The sequence below is a fragment of the Cervus elaphus genome, chromosome 16 (genome assembly GCF_910594005.1).
Source record: "Cervus elaphus chromosome 16, mCerEla1.1, whole genome shotgun sequence".
NCBI lineage: Eukaryota > Metazoa > Chordata > Mammalia > Artiodactyla > Cervidae > Cervus > Cervus elaphus.
Genome location: NC_057830.1, coordinates 22,761,802 through 22,783,476, shown reverse-complemented (window position 1 = coordinate 22,783,476; position 21,675 = coordinate 22,761,802). Strand labels below are relative to the sequence as shown.

Here is a 21,675-nt window from a genome sequence, read left to right as displayed (position 1 = left end):
TGCTAGACATTTGAGATCAGGGTGCCGAAACAGTAGGTCGGGTTGTTGTTCAGTTGCTAAGTTGTGTCCGACTTTCGTGACCCTGTGGACTGGGAACCTACCAGGCTCCTCTGTCCATGGGATTCTCCAGGCAAGAATTCTGGAGTGGGTAGCCATTTCCTTCTCCAGGGTATCTTCCTGACCCAGGAATCGAACCCAGGTCTCCTGCATTGCTGGCAGATTCTTTACCAACTGAGCTACAAGGGAAGCCCAGGAAGTATAGAGGGGAGGGGAATTAAAGTCAGCCCCTCCTCCGAGGGAGTTGGGGTGTACATTCCTTTTAGCCCCCACAGCCCTAGGCTCATTTGGATCTGAATTGTAGGGACCACATGCTGGCGTGGTGTCTTCCGTGAGATTCCTGAGACCATCTAGTTCTGAGGTTTCAGAAGATGGGCAGCCAGGCTGTGAGGGTGTGAAAGTGAGCACTGTCCCAGGACTGAGTTCCCGGTGTCCTGTTCTCGTCTGCGCGTGGCTGCCAGGACAGAGGTGGGCGCGGGTGGGGTATGGCGGGGAAGGCGTGCCCACTTCTTTTCATAGACAGCCTTCAGCTTTGACAGCTGAGAGGGGGCACCCCTGTTAATTCTTCACTGTGGTGGTTAGCTCTGGAGATTAGTCATTCCGTTCCTTTCCAGTTGTTTGCTGACATTTTAGTTTCTGTTCTGATTGCTCGTAAAAGAATAACAAACCCCTCTCTTTGGGTCATGTCTTCTGGAGCTTGTGGCTTAGAACCTAACAGTTACACAGTAATGAGAGGGCAGGGGAAGAGGAGCAGCATCCTTGCAGAAGGTTCCAGTAACGGAGGTCGTATTCATATGTGAATTCATCGTCATGTGAACCCAGCAAGAAGTCCTTGCGTCCTGGCAGTTACCTCCCTTGCTGTCACGTGAGAACTCACCTGAAAACATCCACCTTCAGGACCGCAGACCTGTGTCCTGTCCGGGGACTGGATACGGGGGTGTTGATTAATGAGCAAGAATCACAGTGAGAAGAGTATAGCTTGGCTGTCGTTGAGGAGTTCGTGTGTGTGTGTGACCTGCTTGGGCCTTGAGACAGAAACATGTACGGTCTCGACAAGACACTGTGTTCTATACAGGAGGAATCTCAGAGTCCCTGGGTGGCCAGTGACCTCTGAGGAATGGGCTGCTTGATATCTGCATCTCTGAACAGGGGTGTGCAGGCTGGAAGGGGTGTTCGGGTTGGGCATACCTGGGGTCAACACAGGTGTCTTCCTAGAGCAGTGATTCTTTTCAAAGAAGGAAAGGGCCCAAGACAGCCCCCTCTCTCTGACCATATAGGTTCTTAGGGATGTTTGAGAAACCGTGGCAAGAATTCTTATTTGGCAGGGGAAAAAAAGGGCATTTCTGAAAGTGAATTGACATCCCTGTTCCTTATTTTCAAGACTGTGTGAGCACAGATCTACGTGGTCACTGTGTATTTTCACTTGCATAAGGGGGACTTGTCTTACCGTTCATCCTTTTTCTGTGTGGGCTCCATTGGTTCATGCCCCAGGCAGCTGCAGTTGCTTCATGGGAACGTCCCACCGCCTGGGAGGCAGCGCTGCTGGGACACTGGCAGGCTTCTCCCCGGACAGCGGTGCTTTACTTGACATCAGGGGCAAGCCTTCTCCTCACTCCCAGCCCCTCAGATCTTCTCCCCATCACCCACTCCCCTCTAGAAATGCAGGAGTCCTTCTTGGCACAACTGCACCCTTCATTTCCGTCTGTCCCGTTGCCCGTTCCTGAGCCCCCTTCCCTCTTGAATCTCACAGTTCCCCTCTCCCTTCGGTTGTCTTTAGACTTTGGAATGAGCAGCCTTTGGATGGCACGTTGGAACCTGTGGGAGTTGTCTGTCTTGATACAGCTCTGCAAGTTGTACGGAGTTGATGGCCATGCAAACCGTCCTCGCCTGGAGACAGGCGAATGGATTCTGTCTGGTGGTGGGGCAGTTGTCTTCCTCCCGTGGAAGAATCCAGTTTTGTGCCCATTGGAAGCTCATTTCAATTTCCTTTTTTTATATTTATGTAAATGTATGTGTTTGTTTATTGAACATAACATAATCTCAGCTACATTACAGTGAACAGCTCAGTGGCATTTAGGTCATTCACAGTGTGTATAACCACCACCTGTGTCACAGTTCTAAGAACTTTTGGTCACCCCAATAAGAAACCCTGTACCACCCGCTTTCCTCCTCCCTCAGCCTACCCCATATAATTTGAGGTTCTCTGAGCGGCCAGCCCTTCTCACTGGGTGGTGCTGACTTCCAGCGGCTTCTGGCACCTCCTGTCTGTCCTCTGTGGGACGCAATGGGCTGGGGTTTTTTTTGTTTTAGAGTGAGAATTTGGTCATGGAGGGTAAGTGAACACATGTGGACTTTCCTGGTCTTGTCTGGGGCTCTTGGATGATATTTTGAAAAGAATTCGTCTTTCTGGGCTGGCATTCTGGGCCCTGCCAGGTCAATCAGCATGTACTGATTAATTATCACAAGTCCAGTGCTGTGTTGAGCAAGCCAGATGTTTTTAGCTGTGGAGAGGGCATAGTGCCAAGAACAAAAATGCAGTGAATAAAGAAATAAATCCCATACTTTTGGAGCCACAGCCTTGTGTGATAGTCGTCAGCATCAGCTGAGCAGAGAGCAGGACTCTCACCCCATGAGCACTCCGGGCCCCGTGGTAATGGCCAGGAGTTGGCCCAGCCTGCCCCCAGGAGCTGAGGACGCCCTGGCACCCCGTGTTCCTGGCAGACCTAAAGCACACCCTCCGAGTGTGAAGACTGAACTCATAACTGGCCCGAGTCTTGGTCACTTTTCCTTGTCGGGCCCTCACTGCGGTGAAACCTCGGGTTGGAGCCTGGCCTTCCATGACCATGGCTTTTCCTGGTCCCTCAGCCATGTGGGAGGGGCCTGTCCCTGCTGTCCAAAGCCAACCGCAGTAAGCAGGTAGTTGTGACCTTGAGCAGAAAGGGGAAGGTCAAGACTTGATTGTGGGAAGCCCCGGAGTAGTCCTGTTGAACAAAGACAAACTCCTGTCCTTAGAGGGGGCTGGATTGTTAGACTCAAGACGGCTGGTGTGAGCTCAAGATTTCCAACTCAGGGCAGGCTGTTGGTGCTTTTGTAAATGGCCAAGGATGGCTCTCCACTGAAGTTATTGTTGGCTTGTTTTGTTGTTGTTGTTGTTGTTTTTTTTGGTGCTCATCTTTTCCATATTTTAATCTCATAATCAAAAGCATCCAATTGTATGATTTTGAGATCAAAGAGATGTATAACCTATATCGTTGACTTGTTTGTAAGTGATAGGCATTTGTTGTTTTCTGTTGACTGATACTTTGGGGCATTTTCACTCCTTCAGATTTAAGGCATTGCATCACTGTACCAAAAAATTCTGTTTTGTAAAGAAAACACAGCTCTCATATTACATGAGTTATCCCAGGGCAACAACATCTCCGTGTCCGGTCAGATGGCTGTTTGTTGCCACTCACATCAGTGTTGTCACCAGAGGAAAGCATGGGGTCTCCCCTTCCCTTGGAGTCCCCACTTCTCTGCATCAACCAAGTTATGAGTTTTCTATCATAAAAGAAAAAAAAAAAAAAAAAAAAACGCATGGCTAATGATGTTTCTGTGAGGAATTATGGCTCCGTATCCATGTTTAGGAGGGAAGTTAGTGGGATGTCCCGACATCTGCGTTCGTGAGAAATCAAGCTTCCAGAGTTTGCAGCACAGCGGTGGGGAGCCGTTTCTAAGCACTTCCCTCTGGCTCCGCAGAGACCATCCCTGCCCTGGTGGAGCGTGTGTGTGATGTCAGCACCGAGCTCTGCAGTTTGGAGCTCAGCAAAGCTTGAGAGCTTCCCTTCCTAAAACCCAAACCTAGTTTAATCAGCTGCTGGGAAATATGTCAGCACTGAGCTCTGCAGTCTGGGTCTCAGCAAAGCCCGAGAGCTTCCCTTCCTAAAACCCAAACCTAGTTTAATCAGCTGCTAGGAAAAGCAGTTTGCCAAAACGCATCCTCCCCTTCTGTTAGATCTGATTCATTATTTCATTTGTTACTGAAGAAACACACGCAGATCCCAGGAACTTCTCCGTGGTTTGTACACCGCGGTTTTCTATCCATATGCTGCTCTCTGGGGTGGGAACAAAACTCAGATGGATGCAACTTTCAGAAGTTTATTTTGACGGCTTTTCTCATGTGTTGACATGCCTCAGGTAGGGCAGTGGGTGTCCCCGTTGCCTCCTGGGTTGGCTGAGAAGGTGTGACTCGAAACCACAGCAGTCCAGAAAGACCATACCCACACTTTGGTGCCAGCCTGGTCCTTTAGATGCTCATTTAATCCTGTCTTTGGGGATGTTTTCTGTTTTTATTGCTGTCAAGAGGCTACTGGATGAGAACTTCTGTGTGTGAATACAAGATGAGAACATTGTTACCTGTAGCTAGCATTGATTTGGAAGGTTCCGGATGTTGCTTCTAGAAAAGACTTCCTGTTGACCGTGGGAAGGGGCCCACACCTCCTCACCACCTCTGAACCTTATCTTTTTTTTTTTCTTTGTTACTTCTGTAGGGGGAGAATGGCATCTTGTGTTAATCTGTATTTTTCTGATCAGCAGCGAGATGAACATTTCCTTTCACACATTTGGTAGCAGCATATTTAGAAAGAATGGTGGTGATGGTTTAGTCATCAAGTGGTGTCCGACTCTTGTGACCCCATGGACTGTAGCCTGCCAGGCTTCTCTGTCCGTGGGATTCTCCAGGAAAGAATACTGAATGGGTTGCCATTCCTCAGGGCATCTTCTTGACCCAGGAATTGAACCCAGGTCTCCTGCATTGCAGGCAGATTCTTTGCTGACTGAAAGAGAATCTCGCGTGTTCAGTCGATCAGTGAAGGTTCCCCAATGAGCCCCACCCGCTACCCCTTCACCCCCTGCTGGGAGAATGAGAGTAAAGCATTTGTTGGTGGTGGAAGTGTTCCCCACCCAGAACTTCTCTACCTGCAGGGGTGTGGGGAGCAGGGGGCCTGGATTCACTGTGTGTTATGCTTTGGATGGCCCCGTGGAGACCTGCACACCTCCTGGAGGGCTATCAGCTTAAGCAAAGGGTTCCGTGTGCTGTGGTTGTTTTTTGTCTGTTTGTTTGTTAACATTTTATTCATGTGTTTGTCTGTGCCTGGTCTAAGTTGCAGCACGCAGGATATTTAGCTGCAGCACGTGAATTCTTAGTTGTGGCATGTGGGATCTAGTTCCCTGAGCAGGGATCGAACCTGGGCGCCCTGCATTGGGAGCACAGTCTTAGCCACTGGATCACCAGGGAAGTTCCCTGTGTGCTGTGTGTGATGTTTCCAAGGAAGCACAGAGTTTCCGTAGTGAACGGGACACTGGACATGCGTGAGTGGTCTGATTTTCCTTGATGTCGCTTCCCCCTGTTTCTCTTGCTCGCCAGCCCCCAGAAGCATCTGTGGCTTAAGGTCTCAGACACGCTTCTGAGCGGGTTCTCGAACCAGTCCCTGTTTGTACTTTGAGCCGGAACTAGTGAGACCTTAGGGAACCCTGAGAGTCTTCAGGAAGGTGGAAATCAGAGGTCTCACCTGTCTGTCAGATCCATGTGTTTTTGGGCTTCAGGTCATTTGTAATCAGTGGTCGAATGTAAATCAAAGCCAGGCTTAGTAAGAGTCTTTATTTGAAAGGATTATTGTGGGGGAGCCAGGGAGGTAGAGAGATGTGTGGAGACAGATGTTGCCGTGGAGAGTTGTGTGACCATGGCAGGCACATCAGGGATCAGGCACTCTGGGTTTTTCCTTTGTAGGGAGGTATTAGACAGTCTGTAAGACCCAGGTGTGGGGCAGTGGGATGAAGAGTGAGGGGTGGTAGATTGGAGGATGTGTCCCCCAAGGCTGGCCTGTTCTCAGCGGGGCTGTCTGAGGACTCAGCCTGGCTGTGGGTCCAGGGAGGCCTGGGGGAAGAAGAGAAGCTGAAGCAGAGTCGGGTGACAAGTGTTTCGTTCCAGTTGATCTGTGGGGATGACCATTCAGCCCATCCTGGACGAGGCCCAGAATGGAATTGGGGGTGCCTGTGTCTCACCTGGTCTCAGGTGAACGTGGCTTCCATCTTGTCTGAGTCCTGTGTGGTGAGCCCTTCTTGCATCACAGAGGGACGGGACTGTCTACCTGCCGATCGCAGGGCCACGTGCAATCAAGTCTGCCAGGCGGAGCTCTGCAGGGCATGGTCTGTGGTGGTTGCGGATGGTGGCTGCTTGGATTCCGTGCTGCAACCACCCGGGCCCTGAAACCTCAGCCTGCCCCGCTCAGGCCTTTCCCGCGAGGACCTGCTTCCAGGGGAGGCAAATCTGAACTGGGCTGTGATGGACTGGTAGGGCCTGCCACACACAGGAGTGGCTCTGGGGACGGAGGGCCAGGTGAGGGGGCGCTGACCGTCTGCAGTGTTGGGTCCGCCAGCTGCATCGTCGGGCTTGGTCAGCGGGGTTGAGGTTGTGGAAGGAAGGCGCGCCTGCAAAGGGCCTCCTCAGCATCTCACTCCTCCTCAGCTCTGACTGGGAGACAGTTAAAGTAGGCCCACCCTGTTTTTAAGGTTATTAAAGTGAAGGTGTTAGTCACCGAGTCATGTCCAGCTCTTTGCAACCCCATGGACTGTACCCCACCAGTCTCCTCTGTCCATGGGATTCTCCAGGCAAGAATACTGGAGTGCCATTTCCTTCTCCACGGGATCTTTCCAACCCAGGGATCGAACCTAGGTCTCCTGCACTGAAGCAGATTCTTTTACCATCTGAGCCACCAGGGAAGCCGTAATGTGAAGCTGTAGTCTCCAGACAAGAATACTGGAGTGGGTAGCCTATTCCTTTCTTCACTCTCACAAATTCCAGAACTGTTTTGGTTTCTTCCTTTCTTTTTTCTCATTTTGACTCTCCCCCTCTTCCTCCCCTCTTTTCTTTTTTTCTGATTTTGGTTTTTACATACACGTGTGCTTAGTCACTCAGTTGTATCGACTCTTTGCAACCTCATGGACTGTAGTCTTCCAGGCTCCTCTGTCCATGGGGATTCTCCAGGCAAGAACACTGGAGTGGGTTGCCATGCCCTCTTCTAGGGGTTCTTCCCAGCCCAGGGATCGAACCCAGGTCTCCTGCATTGCAGACTGATTCTTTATGTCTAAGCCATGAGGGAATCCCAAGAATACTGAAGTGGGTAGCCTATCCCTCCTCCAGGGGATCTTCCCAGCCCAGGAATTGAACCAGGGTCTCCTGCATTGCAGGCAGATTCTTTACCAGCTGAGCTACCAGGGAAACCCTTGTACATCCATAACTCATTTTAAAACTTCAGTTCAGTTCAGCTCAGTTACTCAGTCGTGTCCAACTCTTTGTGACTCCGTGGACTGCAGCACACCAGGCTTCCCTGCTGATTTAAACATTGTTAAGCCATGTTTAACATTAAACATTCAACAATTTGAACATTGTTAAATTCTTTTTTAAAAGCGAAAATGTAAACACTGTTGACATACTGACCTTGAACTCACCCACAGTTTCTTACTATACGATTCTCCATCAGGGACCCATTTGGAAGCTTTGTTAATTCTACTTTGTTAGCACTCACACCATTGCTGGCAAGGCCTGACCTGCCCCCACTCCTTTTGTAGCTCCAGGAGCTCATGCTAAGTGCTCAGGAGGCCAAAGGGAGTGTCATGGACGGAATCAGGGTACAGGTGACACTCTTTGCTCATGCAGATACTGACCTTACCTGGTCTTACCTGGCCAGGTGAGCTATGCCCCATGACTGAGCCATGGGGGCCTGTTGAGTGTCCATGGCATTTCGTCTGTGTGTAGGATTGGCGGGTAAGGGGTTCCGGCTCACGGTTTGCCTGCTAATGCGTCCCCTTTTCTCTGTCTCAGACTCTGCCATCCCAGTGGGTAGGAAGAAGCCGCATGCCAGTTGCTGATATGTTTGATAACGCCGATCATCAGATAAGGGACGAAATCTGCCTACAGAGTGCGGTTCTTTTTAGAGGTGGCTCCTGAGCAGGTCTGGTCGTAGGTGTTTCTCCTGTCAGTGAGCAGCTTTGTCTGTTTGTTACATTTCTGGCCCCAGCTGGTGATGGGAAGGCAGAGGAGGAAAGCTGGTGTCAGAAGGCTCAGGTGACTCTGCTGGAGGGCTCACAGTCTGCGTGGGGGCTGCGGCAGCAGACACCAAGGCAGGAGGAGGGCTGCTGTGGGGGCTGGCCCAGGAGTGGGGTGTCTGTGGTCAGCGCCAGCTTCCCTGGGCAGGAGGGGAAGGGCCGGGGCTACAGAGTGGAGTCCCTGCCCAGCCTTGGCACCAGTGCCAGCTCTGAGCCCCCTCACTTCCCATCCATCGTTGTCTTTGATGCTGCTCTCCTGAGGGGAGGTGGGCAGCGTCTTAGGACCTCCAGTCTCACACCCTGACAGTCATACCTAAACTGGATTTGAACCTTTGGTACCTGCCATGGCCCTGGAGGGCCGTCTTCAGCTCAGGGTCCACCTTGGGGCTCCATCTGGAGCTTTCATCGCGTTTACTTGCTCTGAATGAGCCGGGAGAGAAGAGAGCTTCTGAGGGAGCCTTTCCGTTTGTTTGGGCTGGGAGCCAGCAGCCCAAGAATAAGCTTCCAGAGAGCTCACTTTGTGAGCTGGCAGCTCTGGACATGGCCGTGGAGGAGGGTGGTGGAAATGTCGGGTGCCCGCCCCGTCAGTCCCGCCCCGAGCTGGGGGGGTAGCGGGTAGGCCATGGCCACTTCAGACCCGCAGACATCTGTGCGTGTCCCGGAGAGAGAGCTGGAATAAAAGTCTGTCCAGGCGTGCTTGCGTCAGACGGAGTTTCCAGGAGTAACTTTTATTTGCAGTGTGTACACAGGACATTTAAATACCGCGTCGTCTCCAGGTACCCGTCCTGCTGGCGGAATTGTTCTCTGAGGGAGACGTCAGGGTTTGGTGCCCAGGCTGGCTCCTGGCCCAGCCCTGCCTCCCCGACTCTGGGAACTGCCCCACCCCCATGTTAGGAATCTTCCCCTGGCTTTACCTTTCACATTATAAACAGATGGTTTACAAAAGGTAATTGAAAGGGAAAAGCTTAGGAAGATTAAAAAGTATTCTAGAACCTGTGTTGAAGAGAAGAAAACAACTCATTTCCGGGATCAGCTTTGCTGCTTTGATGTGGTTCAGATAGAAATTGGCGGGGTGGGCATGGTCTCTTGTTTGCAGATGGGGCAGGTATGTCCTTCTGTTGCTGTTGCGGGTCCGTCTGTCTCTATGAGTCTTGGGGATGTGCTTGAACCAAGGGCAGCCTCTGCGAGGAGCTGACCGCTGAGATTGTGTGTTCTCCCACGAGATTGGGGACCAGGTGATCTAGCTTCAAGGTGTGGGATGGTCGGGGTGCTGGGGTGCCCACCTTGGGCACATCACCTGCCTGGGGCTTCCCCGGAGCATGGAACAGGAGGGACATGAGGGAGTCTGCAGCCTCCCAGGATCGGGTTCATGTGGATGTCTGACTGGGGGTACAGTTTTATGTCTCACCTGTGGTTTTTTTTTTTTCTTAGACTCAAACTCCTAAAGCCTTCCTGCTTCTAGTGAGAACTCGGGTAAAGGAAGTGAATTATTCTGACTGTTTTGGTTTTGGTGATGCCTGCTTAACAACCACACAGTCTTACTCTTACCAAGCATGCCCTGTGAGTGCTGCCTGGGTACCAGGGTGGCCCTCAGAGGCAGGGGGCTCCACAGGCGTGAGATAGGCCACCTGTCCATAAGAGGTGTGCTTTTATTTTCACCACGTGGCATTCAGTGTCTTGCAGAGCTGAGAGTGGCATGACTGTAGATGTAATTGTTGTTCGGTTGCTTAGTCGTGTCTGACTCTCTGTGACCACGTGGACTGCAGCACACCAGGCCTTCCCGTCCCTCACCATCTCCCAAAGTTTGCCCAAGTTCACGTCCATTGCATCAATGATGCCATCCAGCCATCTCATCTTCTGACTCCCTCTTCTCCTGCTCTCAATCTTTCCCAGCATCAGGGTCTTTTCCATTGAGTCAGCTGTTAACATCTGATGACCAAAATACTGGAGTTTCAGCTCCAGCATCAGTTCTTCCAGTGAGTATTGAGGTTTGATTTCCCTTAAGATTGACTGGTTTGATCTCCTTGTTGTTCAAGGGACTCTCAAGAGTCTTCTCCAGCACCACAGTTCAAAGGCATCAATTCTCTGTCACTCTAACTTCTTTATGGTCCAACGCTCATATCCGTATGTGACCGCTGGGAAGACCAGATGTAATCAAGTGACACTGGAATGGGAGTTAGTTACTCCTGTGTGTGTGTCAGAAGGCCTGGGAGGGCACTCTGGTCCACCGGCTGAGGTCCTGTAAGGCTGTTACCTGGACAAGCTCCCAGGACCACCTCCCAAGGGTGTACAGAGTCCTGGGGTGCTGTTGTAACCAAAAATGAGTGGTCTGAGCTTTTAGACCTGAGGGACTTGTTAATGTAAAAAGTATACATGACTCACTTCATTCTAATGCTGATCTGTGCACGATGTTAGCTCAGTTGTGTCCTTTAAGGCTTACAGTATAGATTATATTGCAGGAGCAACAGGTCACCCACACAGAGGCATGCACAGAGTGGTGTGTGTCCAAAAGCTGTTGTAATATGATGGGGGAGCCTGAGCACCACCCAGCTCAGGGGCACCCCCGTCAGTCTCTAGTGAGAGACAGCCTGCAAGGCACTGGTGCCTCTCTGTCCTGCTGAGGACGGGGCTCCGAAGAGCCAGGACTAGGGTAGACAGAGGGCTGTGTCCAGGACCTCCCTCCATGGCCGTCACCCCACTCTGATCTTGCTGGGTCCCTTTATAGTGAGTGGAAGCTTCTACACCTGCAGCCACACCTGGACCCGCACTGTCCAGCACTGTGGCCAACACCACTCAGGGCGAGGAGCACTCCACGTGTGGCCGGTCAGAGCCGGGCGGTGTGGTGCCTGGGGAGGCCCTAGACTCAGAAGCGACGGGAAGATGTTCTGTCCATGACTCTATTAGTTATGTGTTGGAGGGATTGGCTGTGTATTGGGCTCAGTCAAGTGTATTGTTAACACAAACTTCACCTGTTTGGTTTTGCTCTCAGTGTGACTGGTAGGCACACATGTGATCTGAGATCACACATGTGGCTCACGTGTGTGACCTGCCTGGTATTTCTTTGGGAGGCACAAGTCTAGACTGTGCCCTCTGCATTTGAATTTCTCCTTCGGTCAAGGCTGGGCCCACAGGCTGGGAGGCACAGACTAGGGGGCTCAAAGAATGAGGAAGTGTCAGGCTTTGAGAATACTGCTCAGCCAGCTCTGAGTGCAGTTGTGTTTGCCTTTCTGCAGACAGGGACTGTGCAGGGCCTTCAGGCTGCACATGGCCTTCCAGGCCTCAGCCAAGAAATGGGTTTTGTGCTCAGATGGCGTTTCTCTTACACACGGAACCGAGCGGTCGGCTTTGGTGAGCATGCTGCTCCCCGGAAGGGTGGTCCCGGCTCCCTGTTGATCAGGCTGCCCTTTATCCGGGCTCCCTGTTATCCAGGGTCGCCATTGCCTGGGCTTCGGTTTCCCTGTTTTTCGTGGATAAAGAAACGTGCAGTGCGTCCGGCTTGGTCTGCCAGGTACAGTTGTGGTCTGTGCACGCTGTTTGGCGTGCTGAGCCTGTGAGTTAGCAATGGCCTTGGTGAATCCGTGCCACTGATCTGATGGGGGGCAGGGACCACCGTTTAACCCTCTCCTGCCCCCAGAAGCCCCGCCGATGATCTGCTGAATGGGGGCTGCCATTTGAGCAGCTGCGGGGCACGTGGCCCGAGTGCTGGGAGAGCCCCGCAGGCCTTCTCACATCTGGCTGGGCTATTTATATCCCACAAAGGCCTGTTTTTCTCTGAAAAGAGGGGGCCTGTGGCGATGCTGTCAAGTGCAAGGGCCAGTGAAGTGAGCCTTTCAGTAAATGACTTTCTGGTGTGTCTGGCACGTTTTCGTGGCACGCACAGGCCTCAGGGTTCCACATCTGCCCTGTGCTGTGGTGCATGTGCACACACAGAGCTTGGGTGGAGCTGCAGCCCCGTTCTGGTGTTGGGGCGCATGGCTGGCCCCGGGGCGTGGAGCCCCGTCAGCCTCCAGGCCCCATGACTCTGACAGTGCCCTGAGCTCCTGAGCTGTGCTCCACACACTCTAGGCACTGGAGAAGCTTTCTACTGTTGGGGAGGATGGATCACAAAGGGGATCAGTAAGTCAGATGTGCAGGTGAAGAGGTGCTGGGTGCAAAGAAGAGAAAGGAAGCAGAGAAAGGGTCCTGGGAGGGCCTTGCGGAGAAAGGGCAGTTGGTTGAGAAAAGATGAGATCTGGACCTGGATTTCGGGAATAGTGTTCCAGGCAGAGGGGACAGCAGGTGCAAAGGCCCTGAGGCAGGAGTGTGTTCAGGTGTCGAGGAGGGGCAGGTGATGAGCTTGTGGTGCTCAGAGATGCTCAGATGGGCTCCCTGGGAGCCAAGCGTTTGGACAGGACTGCTGGCATCTAGGAAGAATGGACCATGGAAGGCAGGATGGGGCACCCTGTTAGGAGGCTGTGAGGTGATCAGGGGGAGAGGTGGTGGCTTGGGCCAGAGTGCAGCAGTAGGGGTGGGAGGATGGCCCGATCGGGCATTTATTTGGAGGTGAAGCTGAGGGGACTTGCCTCAAGGTTGGATCTGGGGTGGGGTGCACTGAGATTTTGGCTGAGCAGCTGAAAGGATAGAGGGCCCACTTACAGGCCAGCTCCACGCAGGCTGTCTAGGAGGCATCCCAGGAGTATGGTTTGGGGCACGTGAAGTGTGGAGGGGAGGAGGTCCTGGGAGCTTCCACCTGGAGTCAGGGAGACGTCCAAGGCGTGGCCCTGAGGGGTGGGTCCCTCAACTCCCAGAGGGCAGGCTGTGTGGCCTGGGGACGTCCCTCCACCCTGTGTTCATCAGGTGAGGCTGGCCTGTGCGGGACACAAGGATGGGCCCATGGGGTGAGATCGGACTCGCTGCAAGACTCGGACAGCTGGCTGGATGGGAAAGGAGAGTAGGTGGGTGGCGTGTGGGAATGCAAGTCCTGCTCAGTTGAGCCCCTCGGCATGAGTGGTGGGGTCCTAATGTGTCTAGAGGTGGGGAGGGAGAGTGGCAGGGGTGGGGTGAGGCAGAACCCCCCATCCCTGGCTCGGCCGGGCTGGCAGACTCTGCACAGCATGGTTTGGAGAGCAGGAGGCGAGTTTAGAAAGGAAGTGCCTCCATCTTTCTGTGTAAGCCTTTATGGATATTCTTCATGGCTTCGCTGGTTTGTTTTGCTGCCTCATTGGAAACACACGGCTCTCCAGGGGCTCGGATAGCCTATGCCTTTGAGTCAAAGGGGCACTCATTTTTTTCAGGGAAATGCCTTGGGAAGCAAAGGGTCCTCACTAGAATCTGAGAGAGGCCGAGCTGTGTTCATTATCGTAATGGGGGTCCTTGTCTTTGTCTTCTCGGCCATGTTGAGGGAAGATGTTGCTTAATTACTGACTGATCAGTGGTCATTAAGAACTTGGATCAGGTGCTACTCGAAGCTACTCACTCAGGCTCCAGATTGAGTTTTTGGTCCTTTGTAGCAGGCTGAAGGATGGCCTCCAAAGAAGTCAGATTCTAATTCCTGGAACCTCTGAGTGGTACCTTTTCTAGAGATAGAATCTTTGCAGATGTGATTCAGTTAAGAATCTTGCACGCGGAGGTGGTCCTGGGCTATATCTGATAGGCCCTAAATGCCATCACAAGTGTCCTTACAAGAGGGAGGCAGCAGAGATGTGAAAGATAAGGGGAGAAAGGTGATGTGAAGATGAAACAGATTAGAGTGATGTGGGTGTGGTGGCTAATTCTATGTGTCAGCTTGACTGTGCCAGACACTTGGTCAAACCTGATTCTGGGTGTGTCCAAGCAAGATTAGCTTTTGAATATGTAGGCAGACTGAGGCAGATTGCCCTCCTCCACGTGGGTGGGCCTCATCCAATCAGTTGAGAGCCTGGCTGGAGCAGAAAGGTGGAGTGAGAATTCCCTCTCTCTGCCAGGCTGTCTTTGAGCTGGGACACTGGTTTTCTCCTGCCTTCAGATTAGGACTAGAGATGGAACTTGCATTGTCAGCTCCCCTGGGTCCAGCGTGCTGACTGCCGATCTCAGGGCCCGTCAACCTCCATGGTCACGTGATGGGATTCATTAGAATAAATCCCTTTCTCTGTGTATACACATCCTATCGATTCTGTTTCTCTGGGGGTGCTGACTAATACAGTGGCCACAAACCGAGGAGTGCCAGAAGCCACTGAAAGCTGGAAGAGGCCAGGAAGGATTCTCCCGCAAAGCCTCTGGAGGGAGCGCAAGCCTGCTGACACCATGATTTCAGCCCAGAGAAACTGATTGCAGACTCCTGGCCTCCAGAACTCTGAGAGAATAGGTTTCTGTTGTTCTAAGCCACCCGGTTTAGAGTCATTTGTTAGAGCTGCCACAGGAAAAGAACACGGCCAGTGTAAACAGTGCTCCCGTAAATACCCAAGCCACACGCACGAGCTGTTATTCAGGCATGGATTTCAGGGAGTGGCACCACTGGGCCAGGGTGTGTGTCTCTTTGTTTTATAGACCGTGCCAGGTCGCCTTCTGAAAAGATCTAGCAGTCCATCTCTTTCCTGCATGGATGGGTGTGTACCCTAATCCTACAGGTTCTCTCAGTGGTGGGCATGAGCGGTCTTTCTGACTCTGTCGGTCTGAGAAGTCCAGAGTGGCAGCTTTGTTGCTTGACGTGTGTCTCCTTGAATCTGGTGAGTTTACGATCTTTGCTCAAAGGTCCCTCCATCTGTGAATTGCCCATTTGGGTTCTTTGCCTGTGTTTTTCTTAGGGTGTTTCTCCCTCCCGTATCCTTTTGTTGTTGTTGTTTAGTCGCTGAGTTGTGTCCGACTCTTTGTGACTCCATGGACTGTAGCCCACCAGGCTCCTCTGTCCATGGAATCCTCCATGCAAGAACACTGGAGTGGGTTGCCATTTCCTTCTCCAGAGCATCTTCTCAACCCAGGGATCGAATCTGTGTCTCCTTCATTGGCAGGCAGATTCTTTACCATTGAACCACCAGAGAAATCTTATTGTGGGGGCTTTTCATTCGTTATAGGAATGGATGGTTTTCTGTCTTGAAAACAAACAGTTCTGTTGTTTGCTAATTACTTTTACTTAGGTGTCATTTGCCATCAAGATTAAATCATTATATGGTCAAATGTGTCTCGTTTCTTTTATGACTTCTAAGTATTAATAACTGTATTTGTTAGAAAGATTCCATGGGCTCTCTATTGACTTCTTGGTAGGTGTTTTATTGTTTTGTGTATAAATTCTGCTCTTGAGCCTGTCTAAAACTGCTTTTGCATAATAGGGAGTAAGATGCTTGAGGGAGGGGAGTGTAATTTTATTTCCCTCCAGTGTACCAGCACTAAAGAATTATTCAGTGATCAGCCCTTTGACCAATGAATTGAACTTCAGCTCTGTAGTATATTATGGTCTCATGTAAACTGGTTCCCTTAAGGGATTCTCCAATCCATCCCACTGGCCTGTTAGTCTTCCACGTGCCAACTTTACATTGGCAGCAGCTGTATGTATGGTGTGTTTTGAGAGGAACCCCCTTTGCTGAACTCTATGTGTGTGATGAGATGTTACAGGACTGTTCTTATAATGCACTCCTGACTGCGTATCCACGTTAACGTGTATCATGGCTGCTGGGAAGAGGAAGATGTGGGTGGACGCACGATGTTTGTGCTGCCAGGGACAGGGGGCAGGGAGGTATGGTGAAGGTTGGAGAGGAGGCCAGGTGAAAAAGGACACAAAGACCTTTGCATTGAGTAAAATTACCCCTCTGCATAGGCAGAATTTTTCAAGATAATTGAACAAGTGAAACAGCAGTATTCAAGGAATAAGGCTGACTGACTCATTGGAAAAGACCCTGATGCTGGGAAACATTGAAGGCAAGAGGAGAAGGGGACGACAGAGGATGAGATGGTTGGATGGCATCACCGACTCAATGGACATGACTTTGAGCAAACTCAGGGAGTTGGTGATGGACAGGGAGGCCTGGCGTGCTGCAGTCCATGGGCTTGCAAAGAGTTGGACACGACTGAGCGACTGAACTGAACTGAGCTGAGGGAATAAGGCACTAAAAGAGAACAAGTTTCTCATGGAAAGATAACATACGGTGCTGGCTCCACCGTCGTGTTGGGGACTTGCAGCGGCCTAGGTGTTCTCTGGGTATGGGTGCTCTTACTCTGCACGTGGTGGGGCGTGTGTGTACTTAGCAGGGTGCACGTGCCCTTGGCATGTATGAATGCTGCCGTTCCCAGGTACCCTGTGTCCAAGAGCTGCCCTCAGGAGCTCACATCTGGGCACCGACTAGGGCCTTCTGGGCTGCCGTGCCGTCTCCACAGGGTCCTTTGTGTACCCCAGATGCCCTCTGTGTCCCCCAAACGCCCTCTGTGCCCAAGCTCCCACAGTGCTGCTCAAGCTGGACTGGCTCCACCCACACTGGGAACCTGCTGAGGTCAGGGCAGTGCTTATCCTCTTGGGGCCCTCGCCCCACCCACAATGCAGGTGGAGGGGTGCCTGGAGCTGCGTGCCCCTGAGCCCACACAGGACAACAGCTATCTCACCTAAGGAAGCTGGGTGCGGCAGAAGAGGGCGTGGGGTGGGATGGGTGTAGGCGCCGCAGGCTCAGGGCTGTCCTGTCGCTCTGCCCTGCAGAGGTCCTCCTTTGGCAGCTGCTGGTGGCCCGGCCTGCTTCTCGGGTGGGGGTGGTCTGTGGTCCAGGATGCACTTGCAAGCTGGCTCATTTGTCCCCTGGACACCTGGGTGACTGGAGGCTCTTTGCTTTGCTGACAGTGGAAGGCGAACCGGGAGCCTCCCTGTGCATGGGGGAAGGAGGAGGAGGTGGCGCTGCTTCAGGGGTGACGTCTGCCCACTGGTAGATGTGGACCACTCAGGTCCTCTAGACGTGGGGCTGGCCCCTGTGATGGGGATTGCAGGCGGGCCTGGCGCACCACGGGCCTTTTCCTGATCGCTCGGTTAGTAAAGAATCCACCTGCAATGCTGGAGACCCTGGTTGGATTCCTGAGTTGGGAAGATCCTCTGGAGAAGGGATAGGCTACCCATGCCAGTATTGTTGGGCTTCCCTGGTGGCTCAGCTGGTAAAGAATTGGCCTGCAATAAGGGAGACCTGGGTTCGATTCCTGGGTTGGGAAGATCCCCTGGAGAAGGGAAAGGCTACCCACTCCAGGATTCTGGCCTGGAGAATTCCGTGGACTGTATAGTCCATGGGGTCACAAAGAGTCGGGCACGATTGAGTGACTTCCACTTTCACTGCGCACTGTGGGGTGGGTGTTGGCTGGGTGCACTTGGCACCAGGTCCCAGCGCTGGCCCAGGGTCTGTGCCTGGTGATCTGTCTGCTTCCTTCCTGGGAAGGGGTAAGCAGGATGGGCCAAGGACCCCTGTTGTGCAGAGCGGTGTCTAGCACTGATCCCCTCCAGGCCTGCATGGATCGATACCCACCACGAGTGGGTTTTGACACAAGAGCTGGAGGGGCATGAGTGTGTGGTGCTGATCCTTTGCCAGCAGTTCCTTTGCCAGTGAAAATCATCTGTCTTTCCAAATTTCACCTGGACTCTGTACTTCCAGCCAGTGCAGGAGGTGGCCCTGGCCGGGCAGTTTCTTCTGATGTGTCCGATCCTGCTGGCGCCTGCCTTTCCTTGCAGCTTGCACCCTGCTTCTCTGAGATTCCGCAGGCACTTGGCTTCCTTATAACTACATGTGCTGCTGCAACCCAGCAAGGAGTTCAGGGTGCCTTGCAGAGCTGTTTGCATTTAATAGACACCAGGAAGCTTGAAAATATGAGGCCACCCCTTCCACGCCAGCAGGGCTGTGGCTGGGCGCCGGACAGCCCCTTGGCCTCCAACCCAAGGAGCCCCTCCCACTGCTCTGTCAGTGACTGTGACCCAGGCCACACAGGGGAAGTAGACCGAGTCAGAGGCTGGTCTGTGGCCAGCAGGGGTGGGAAGGATGTGTGATGTGTTTCCGGTGGCCTGGCTGGGGAAGGGGCATTAGTAACAAACGAGCTCACCAGCCTCACCCGTGTCAGTCTGCAAGTCCCTGCCTGCACAGTTCGGGCTTGTATACAATGAGGTGCATGCCCAGTGGGGAAGAGAGAGAGACGTTTAAACACCCAGCTGTGGGACGTGAGAGGTGCTGTCAGCACCCCGGGTCCGCCTCCTCCCTGCCCTGTGGGGTGATTGTCCCCTGCATGCGGCGTTCACCATCCGGCCAGCCCCCAGGCCTTTGTCTTAACAGCGGAGTCTGGCGCTGAGTTTCTGATCGGAGTCCACAGTTTAACTGGATTTTAGTGCAGGCCCGTGTAGGAAGGAAAACAGAAAGTGCTGGCCTAGTGTGGAGGTGGAAGTGGTGAGAGGGACCCAGGGGCTGTGTAGAAAGAAAGCAGCCCTGATGGCAAGTGGGCCGAGGGCGCCGGGTGTTGGGGACCCTACAGGCATGAGAAGGAGTCTCTAGTTCTGGGCGGTGGGTGATCGGTGCTCTCTCCCTGCTCCTGGCTCTGGGCCACTTTTGCCCCCTGCTCATGGCCAGGGCCTCCTGACGCTGTGGTCAGAGCTCAAGGTCATCCTTCCAATAACAGCACTCTGGCCACATCTCTCTTCTGGCCTTGGACCCACTATGCTGGGCTCTCGCCTCAGCACCCTTGGGTTCTCTGCCTGGCAACTTGTTTTCCCCAGCTGGAAAATGGCCCATCCACCACGCCTACCCCCATGAGTCCCCTGGGGATCCTGTCCATTGCACAGACCCGCACCCACCCCCTGAGAGTACCTAAGATGACAAAGCAGGCCCCCCACCCCGAGAGCCCCCACGATGATCTGTCCATCCGTGGTCCCTTACTTTTTTTTTGTTTTTTCCTGGAAGATCATGAGCTTATAACCCAGAGGGGCCTGGGCACATTTGAAAGGTGTGGAGGATGCCCTGAGTGGCTGATGGGTAGAAGATGCTGGAGCAGAGGACAGTGCCAAGGTGGTCAGCGTGGCTGGGGCCAGTAGTGTGTAGGGTGTGTCTAGGCAAAGGGGCGGTGGGAGAGAAGCCCCGTGTCCTGGGTGGCCCACAAGATGAGGGTCAGGTCAGAGGGCAGGTGATGAACCACTGGACCTCTGTTGTCTGTCTGAACTTGGTGAGACTGAAGTCTGGCTCGTCTGTCCCTGGAGCTTTTCTCCTGATGCTGTCTGGCACTTGGCAGCTATGACCAAGGCCAAGCTGTAACTGGAGAATTATTAACGTCGTGCATTCTAGAGCCAAATAAGGTTGAATTCATGCTTAAAATTGGTGCGAAGGTGTGGTGAGCTTGAACATGGGTCAGTTGGTTTTCATTTGACCAAAATGTATGCAGTGGGTTCTTTGCTAACTTTTTTTTAAAGTGCAAGTATGTGTAGATAGGTTTTTTAAAAATAGACACTTCTCTTGCTTTTTACTGCAAGTTGAATTGACCCTTTGATGCACTCTGAGTCCTGAGGTCTGCGGTGGGCTGCAAAGCTCTGGAGATGGGTCTGCTGAGCTAGTGCTGATCCGAGGAGCACCTTTGCGGTGGAAGCCGCATTAAATTTTATGTCTTGTTATCTGTGGATGGTGAAGGCTGCTGTTTGAAACCCTGAGCCTCTGCTTGGTACCTTAATTTTTGGGTGAAATCTTTAATCACAGAAGAAAAGTGTTTCCCCAAGTGTTTCTTTCTTTTTTTTTTTTAATCTTTATTTATTTATTTATTTATTTTTATTAGTTGGACCAAGTGTTTCTTTTAATATTACCGTCGCTTTAAGAAAATTGCCTTCAGAGCTAATTGTCTTCATAGGCAGTTTATAGACAGAGTGGTTTTGACTCTCAGCAGCTAGACCTTAAGTGAATCAAAGAAACTCTGTTTTTTAAAACAGGTGGCTCATATATTAAAAATCTATGAAAATATTTTAGAATTGTAAGCCATATTGCCTATTTTCTGAAAGTCTTAAAATACTTCAATTATATATAATTCTAGTCAATGAATGTAAAGAACATTTCAATTTGTTGCCTCAAAATACCCTGAAAGCTGGAAACATTCTTGTTTCTTATAAATGACAGAATAAAGTGTTTTCATAATGCTGGTTTGACTGGAGAAGCAGCTTTTAACTCTTGAAGGGATGGATTAATATTTTCTCTAATTTCATGAGCCCAGCTCTGCCACTGAGGGTCGCAGTTCCCTGGCACTTTCGGCCAAGTCACGGAGCACGCCTGCTTGGACATCTGATGAGAACTGTCACAGGCCCTGGGCAGCTCTGAAAGTCATCCCCACGCCATCCCAGGACACGGCATTCCCACTGAGCCCACCTGAGCACTAACTGTGGCTGTCCTGCCTGTCCTGCATCTTGTCTCCAAGCCAGGGCGCTGTCACCAAAGGCTCCTAGGGAGAGGAAGGTGCAGGAGGTCACTGGACTGGTGCCTCGGAGCTGGTGGGGCCACTCCTGGGAGCAGAGTCTGTGTTGTCACCCCTTGTCGCAGTCCTGCAGCATCCCACGCACACTGACCGTCTCCCGCCACCTCTGTGGCTCGTTAGAACCCTCCAGTTAGAAGGGGCAAAGACCAGCATGCTGCCCCTGCCTGCGCGGTGTGTGGGTCAGCAGGTGGGATGGACCTACCTGGTTGCTGGATTTAAGGGGTTTTAGACTTGAGGTCCGGAGAAGGCACTGGCACCCCACCCCAGCACTCTTGCCTGGAAAATCCCATGGACGGAGGAGCCTGGTAGGCGGCAGTTCATGGGATCGCTAAGAGTCAGACACGACTGAGCGACTTCACTTTCACTTTTCACTTTCATGCACTGGAGAAGGAAATGGCAACCCACTCCAGGGTTCTTGCCTGGAATATCCCAGGGACAGGGGAGCCTGGTGGGTGTCCATCTGTGGGGTTGCACAGAGTCGGACAAGACTGAAGCGACTTAGCAGCAACAGCAGCAGACTTGAGGTGTGTGACGGAAGAAGTTTCAGTCCTGCAGGGGCAGGGCATGGATCTCTCGTATAGCATGGCTCTGTCCATCAGATGGGTGCAGCCATCCTCAATCCTGCTTGTTACCAAGACCCAGACACCCGGTGTTTGTGGCAGTCACATGGCTATGTCTGCCTACCCCATGGCCTGGCTTCCTTCACTGGATGTGTCGGCCAGTCCTCTGTCCTGGTGCCCAGAGGGGGACCTCAGGAGTCTGTGTCCGTTGCAGGCAGCCATGAGGGTCCATGCCTGTGTCCCAGACCCGGGTCCTCCTATCATGGAGTGTGGAATTTTTCACGGCAGCAGTGGAGCCCAGGTGGCCCTAGTGGTAAACAACCCACCTGCCAGCGCAGGAGACAGAAGAGACGCAGGTTCGATCCCTGGGTCGGGAAGATCCCCTGGAGAAGGGCATGGCAACCCACTCCAGTATTCTTGCCTGGAGAATCCCATGGACAGAGGAGCCTGGCGGGCTACAGTCCCTGGGGTCGCAAAGAGTCAGACAGGACTGAAGCCACTTAGCACACATGTGGTGGAGCTGTAGGCACTGCTTTTTGGGGGGAGGGGGACGTTGAGGGTGGTACTG

The 21,675-nt window shown here is 52.4% G+C and overlaps 1 protein-coding gene and 2 long non-coding RNA genes across 7 annotated transcripts in view; 1 reads left to right on the top strand and 2 right to left on the bottom strand.

The window, feature by feature from the left end:
* Positions 1 to 21,675, top strand: part of SEMA4D (semaphorin 4D) — a 132,553-nt gene that overhangs the window by 29,147 nt on the left and 81,731 nt on the right. The window contains exon 1 of one of the 4 annotated variants that reach the window (XM_043870498.1): positions 14,350 to 14,825. The exons of the other annotated variants lie outside the window; for them this stretch is intronic. The gene's annotated coding sequence lies outside the window, so the exon portion shown is untranslated. Of the gene's footprint in view, positions 1 to 14,349; positions 14,826 to 21,675 lie in introns of those variants that run through there. 4 annotated transcript variants of the gene reach the window in all.
* LOC122672988 lies at positions 5,677 to 6,249 on the bottom strand. Its single transcript, XR_006334557.1, has 2 exons — positions 6,100 to 6,249; positions 5,677 to 5,971 (listed from the first exon to the last, which is right to left on the bottom strand). It is a non-coding gene; the product is annotated as an uncharacterized LOC122672988 (long non-coding RNA).
* Positions 6,370 to 8,683, bottom strand: LOC122672989. Of its 2 annotated transcripts, none has more exons than XR_006334558.1 (3): positions 8,482 to 8,683; positions 7,777 to 8,114; positions 6,370 to 6,595 (listed from the first exon to the last, which is right to left on the bottom strand). It is a non-coding gene; the product is annotated as an uncharacterized LOC122672989 (long non-coding RNA). The 2 variants fall into 2 exon arrangements; XR_006334559.1 differs by lacking the exon at positions 6,370 to 6,595 and adding an exon at positions 7,383 to 7,427.